At 37.3% G+C, this 6547-nt stretch overlaps 1 long non-coding RNA gene across 1 annotated transcript; it reads left to right on the forward strand.

Moving 5' to 3' along the window:
• Window positions 1-132: 132 nt before the first annotated feature.
• Window positions 133-746, forward strand: LOC119082449. Its single transcript, XR_005088639.1, has 2 exons — window positions 133-252; window positions 327-746. It is a non-coding gene; the product is annotated as an uncharacterized LOC119082449 (long non-coding RNA).
• Window positions 747-6547: the final 5801 nt, after the last annotated feature.

The following is a 6547-nucleotide window of genomic DNA, read 5'->3' on the forward strand; positions in this document are numbered from 1 at the left end:
ATACTTTTTAATCTTTTTGACAAATTAGTTGTATGTAACCCCGAGAGGCTTGTTGTTACGTTCAGTAGATCTATAACACATTTTGAATTTTATATTTACAGACGCTCATGCTCCTGCTAGTCTATTAAACTGTGGTATCGTGAACTATACGATCCACTGATACCGGATGAATTGTATGACGAATGTGTCGCTACTGAAGATCCGGACGAGGTCAATGCAATAATAAATAAGCTACCGCGCTTGAACAAATTGGTAAGCCGATAGTCAATGAAGTCAAGTGGTTCTAACAAAACAAACAAAAAATGTTTTTTTTCCAATCGGCACAGGTACTGACATTCTAGTTCATTATTTGCAACAATTTTCTCAGCCTGATATTGTCGTTGCACAAAATGGATTCATCCAATTTAGCCATGGTATTTGCACCGAATTGTTTGCGCTGTACATCTCACGATCCGAAAGTGATTTTGGAGAATGCACGCAAAGAGATGGCATTTATGCGAACACTCATTACCAATATGGACACATCGAGCGTTTCTAATTTAGTTTAGGTAGGTTTAGGAAATGATTTCAAGAGAACAAAATAATAAAAGGGAGGAGAAGAATGGATGAAGAAAAAACGATGAAAAGCGGGAGGTTATAATATGATACACAGCAGATACTTAAAGAAAATAAACAGAAAAAAAACCATACAAAACAGAGTCATGAATTTGAACAACTTAAATAGACAAATAAAGTAAAATAAATAAAAAAATTCCTATTAGTAATTGCAACAAGGACACAAACTCATAACAAACAAAACAAAATAAAAAGTGCATAAAAAACCGTTATTTTTAAAGAAATAAAAAAAAATATTTTAAAGTTGAGAATCAATTGAAATTCCTGTTAAATGACATCATAATTAACCAAAAAGCAAAAAAATATATTTAAAACAAAAAAAAAACAAAAAATGTGTAAACAGAACATAGCATTTTTAGCCTGGCAATAATAATTTGCAGAATTCTAGTGACTTTGATTTTTTTAAGCAAAAAAAAAAGAAATGAAAAATAATAATGAAAAATCTCCATTCGTTTGTGTTGTTCTTCCTTTCTACCTATTTATCGAATAATGGCATTTCGGCTCAGATAAAAAAAAATTATTATACAAGCGGCCCGTGTATCTCTACATATTATTCAATGAAAAATTGAGAAGAAGAAAAAATATCAAAAAAAAAAAATCTTTTGTAGTATTTCGTCCAGAATTTAAATACGCGCGCAATGTTTAAAATTTTAATTTATCAGTAAAAATAAAAAAAACTACAACAATAACAAGTTTAGAATCTTTGTTTTGTGGTGTGGGTCACACCTTTCAGGCCATAGTCCAGACGCTTGTGTCACGAAAAGTGGCTCTGTGGGATTCGAGGTTTTAAGATTTTTTGTGAATGGATTCTGATAGAGTATCACAAGTTGTAGAACTAAATTTCTTTCTTGAGGTCGATGAACCGGTATTACCGGTAAAATTACCGCTTTAGTGTAAAACTAAGAATCGCTATAACTCGAGATAGAAGTGACTTGGCTCGGATTTCTTTTTTTTTGTCAGAAAGGTACATTAATTACTACGTTTTATGGAAGAACTTTTTTTTTGGAAAAACAAAATGGCGGAAATATGGTCATTTTCCGTAGACACTACACAAAAAACCGCTAACTTTGAAGCCATTTTTGGCCGGTGTCTTACGACCGGATTTCGTGTAAGTAGGCTCATTCGACAGGTACAGGTCTCAACTACAGCCAAAAAAGTTCCGAAAGTGATAAAAAAAAAATTGCCCGAGATATTGAGCAAAAAGTGAGGTTAATACACAATCGGATTTTTCTTGCACCAAATTACCCTGTTTCCTTTCGATGTTCGAAACATTTAAATTTGAAATGAGCCGGGAAATGACAGAAAATTGTAGCACTAACTTTAATACATCCGAAACAATGCATAGAAATTTTTCTATATGGGACAAACGCGTCAAAAATTGTCAAAAATGTTAAAAATTGGTGAAAACCTACGAAGTTTGAACTATTTTTTGCCGTTTTCTCAATTTTAGCGAAAAAAAAACAATTATTAAATTAAACGGAGAACTTCAGGGAACCTTTTATATCGCATAAGATACATCAACAGCAGCAATTAAAAAAATATATTTATCTGGAGACTCAATTTCGACAGAAAAATTCAGAAATTTTCAAAGAAATCGTAATTTTTTCATTTAAAAAATGGAGTATGTCTTCAATTAAACTTAAACTCATTAATTTTTGTTCTGTTTATTCGTTTTTGTAACGAAACAAATACTATTGAATAGATACAAAATTCGTTTTAGCAACAGCAGGTAGATCGTTAGACCAACATAATCTACCTTGGAACTAACCTCAGTAATTCCATTCTCCTCCAAACATTTTTTTAAATCGGTTGTGAATTACTATATTTCTCATCTTAACAAAGAGTTGTAACGGCTTCTTCTGAGAACTACTCCCAGATGGTTCCACCTATTTTCAAACTTGACCTGAAGATTTCGATACTTCATCGAATAAAAAAAAGTTTTTGAAAATCCGCTGAGATTTACTCAAGTTATCGTGAACACTCATCTCTCCTCCACGAGACCAATTTTGGTCACGCTGCATTCTGGAAAACAATGGTGGAAGAGTCACCATACTTCGAACTCCCGTTTGACTCTACCACCTCCAACTTTTTGTTTCGAGAACAAATTTGAAACGATTTTTATTTCATCTAGAGAAGACTGGTCTAGCAACCCGCAATTCCTGCCAATATAGATCTCATCTGGTACTCAGACGGATCAAAATTCAATAATCTAGCTAACGCTTGGGCCGTTTTTATGAAAATATACCATCTACTTTCTCCAACATTACAAATGGAAAATGATCGGTACAATAGTGTCGAAAAATGTTTCTGGAGTTTATTCGGGATCTCCAAGGCATTTAAGCGAATCACAAATTTCTTTCTTCTTCTTCTTCTTCTTTTTCAGCCTGTTTCTATCCACTGCTGGATGTAGGCCTCTCCAACTTCTTTCCATTTCGTACGATCCATTGCCATTTGCTGCCAGTTTGTACCTGCAATATTCTTAATTCCGTTTGTCCATCTCTCTGGTGGTCTACCTATAGCTCGTCTTTTATATGGTCGCCAGTTCATGATCTTTTTTGGTCCAACGTTCGTCTGTCCTTCTTGCAATATGTCCCGCCAGCTCCATTTCAGAGATGCTATTCTTTCCATGACATCAACGACCCTGGTTTGTTGTCGAATCCATTGATTCGTCATTCTGTCTCTGAGTGTTATTCCAAGCATACTCCGTTCCATGGCTCTTTGTGTCACTCTCAATTTTTCTTCGGATGCTTTCGTTAAAGTTAACGTTTCCGCTCCATAAGTGAGCACTGGAAGGACACAAGTGTCGAAAACTTTGCGTTTCAGACTATTATTCATTTTGCTTTTGAAAATTAGTCCTGAGTTTTCCGAACGCTGCCCATGCAAGACCAATCCTACGTCTTATTTCTGCAGTTTGGTTGTCCAGACCTAACTTTCAGCTTATGTCCTAGATATACGTACGCTGGTCGACTCGTTCAATGACAGTGTCACCAATTTTGATTTCTCTATCGTCACCGATGTTGGTCATGACTTTTGTTTTCGATAAGTTCATCTTGAGGCCAACTTTGTTTGCCTCTTCACTTAACTGTTGTAGCATAAGCTGAGCCTGGACCTAGATTCGCTGCTATCGGTACAATGTCATCAGCGAAGCGGAGATTGCTCAGGTACTCTCCATTTATCTTTATTCCCATTTTACTCCAGTTTAACTTCCTAAAAACACTCTGCAGAATCGCCGTGAATAATTTCGGTGAAATGGTGTCACCCTGCCTTACACTCGGCCAATTCTGAATTTCTCCGTGCTCTTATGAAGTTTTATACATGAAGTAGCATTTTTGTACACATATCGAATTGTGTTGGAGTACCTTGAGTCTACTCTACATTCGTCTAATGCGTCCAATATCGACCATGTTTCCACTGAATCGAAAGCTTTTTCGAAGTCTATGAATAGCAAGACTATGTCGATGTTGTATTCACGACACTTCTCAATAAGCGTTCTCATCACTTGCAAATGGTCGTTTGTGCTGAAACCAGATCTGAAAGCAGCTTGTTCAACAGGTTGGTAGAAGTCGAACTTGTTAGTGTTCCTCTTCGTAATGATTTTCATAAACAACTTGTAGAGTGTTGACAATAGGCTTATGGGTCGGTAATTTTCCAGCTTTGTTATGTCTCCTTTTTTATGGCAGCAATGTAATTACCGCATTTTCCCAAGCTTCTGGTACTTCTTCCCATTGGAGACATTGATTAAACAAAGCCGTGATTGCCTTTAATAAGGAGTCTCCACCTAGTTTAATGGCTTCCACTGGAACACCATCTTCTCCTGGAGACTTTTTGTTTTTCATCTCGGCTACTGCGGCCTTGACTTCATCAACAGTTATGTCGGGCATATCATCCGATCCCACGTTTCTTATTATTGGTCTATCTTCGGTTTCTTCCGTTGGACTCTGTCTTGCTGAAGAAAACAAATTCTCATAAAATTCTGTTGCAATATTTAATATCGCATTTCGATCCGTTTGGATCGTTCCTGTTTTGTCTCGTAATTTGAAGATTTCTTTTTTGGCGTTTGTCATTTTTCTCCGTAGGACTTTCATATTGCAGTTAGCTTCAATTATGTTTTGAGCCAATTGGACATTATATTTTCTTTCATCTGATCTCCTTGCTTTGTTGATACTTTTAGACAAGTTCCGGTATTCCACCGAATCTCGTCCTCCGTTTTTTACCAACTCTGCTCTGCTTGCGATCAGGTCTAATGTTTCTCTGCTGAGTTTTGATTCTTTCCCTTGGACGGATTTGCATTTGGATTTCATGAAACCCATTATTGTATCGACGATTTTGGTATTCAATTCGTCCAATGTTTCACATTGATTGTTGACGTTATCTAATTCGGCAGTCATTTTCGTAGCAAATTCTTCATTTTGTGTGTAAAGCCGTTGTACGTCAATCCTTTCACTTTTCTGAACTAGTTGTGATCTTTGAAATCTGGTATTTAACGTGACTCTTGCACGAACCATTCGGTGATCACTACCTGTTGAAAAATTGTTTAGGACCGTAACGTTCTTAACGGTTGACTTACAGCCAGTTATGATGTAATCGATCTCATTTTTCGTTACACCATCTGCACTAGCCCAAGTCCATTTACGTTGAGGCTTTCCTGCAAAAAATGAATTCATTGCGTACAAATTGTGTTGCTGTAGGAAGTTGAGTAAAACATTTCCACGCTCATTTCTTTGGTCGTTGCTAAAACTGCCAATAGAAACTTCGGAGTCTTCTTCTCGTTTTCCCAGCTTCGCATTGAAATCACCGATGAGATATTGGTAATGTGATGGGTTTTCGTCCAGAGCTTTCTCGACATCTTCATAGAATCTTTCTACTTCTTCGTCATCATGGGTGGACGTGGGTGCGTAAACCTGAATTAATTTGACACTGTATCTGTTATTTATCTTCAGGCTTACGTATATCACTCGATCGGATATGCTTTTCGTGTGAGTTATGCGATCCGACCACCGCTTGTTTATGAACAATCCGACACCGTGCATCAGCATCTGACTGTCACTTCCTCGGTAGAAGAATGTATGCCCTGATTGTAATTTCAGGCATTCCTCTCCAGGTTTTCTCACTTCGCTCACTCCCACAACATCCCATTTTATCTTTTCTAGCTCTTCTTCCATTTCTTGCATTTTTTGTCTTGACGACAATGTTCTGGCATTATATGTGGCAATGTATAATTCGTTGTGGCTTCGTTTGAAGGTTTTTAGCATTAAAACACCACGCTTGCTACTGCGGGTTGGTGAGTATGAAAGCTTTACTTTGCTCGCCCCCGGTAATCCCCGAGCTCTGACCCGCGCATTTCTGCACGTACCGGGACCACAGTGCCTATCAAAGTGCACAGTGCCCGACGGGGTAGTGTTACTCTTTTTGAACATTCTTTTCCATAAAGCTTTGCCCATTCTTTTGAACCTATCTGAGCAAAAGGTTATTGACGTCTTTTAAAGGACGTCGTTGAAAAGCTTAACCTAGTAGCTAATAAGAATTCTGGGATCGTTCTATCCTTGGGCTTCCTGATCGTGTTGTTTCGCCTCAACGTTGGTCCCTTAACCCCAATTCTTTCGGCTTCCAACTCACGATTCATTCAGCCTTAAGATTGATCTATCTAATCCTATCTTATCTACTGCTACGTCCTCGTTAAACTTCATTCCCTCCACTCTTTTTCAAACTGGCTTGGGACAGTCTTTGGCGGTGTTCAAATTTCTTTATGTTGCGAAAAACGTTGTATGAATCTCGGTGCAAAGTACTATATTAGGCTCACAATGTGTATTAAGTGTCATAAATAACTATTTCGTGCTTCGAGAAAAGTTTTTCATTTTTATAATGCGACTGAACTTTCCTGTCATACCAGTTCCGGTCAGCGCATGAACGGAAGTAGTGATCTTAATTTATT

The sequence above is a fragment of the Bradysia coprophila genome, unplaced genomic scaffold (assembly GCF_014529535.1).
Source record: "Bradysia coprophila strain Holo2 unplaced genomic scaffold, BU_Bcop_v1 contig_422, whole genome shotgun sequence".
Classification (NCBI taxonomy): domain Eukaryota; kingdom Metazoa; phylum Arthropoda; class Insecta; order Diptera; family Sciaridae; genus Bradysia; species Bradysia coprophila.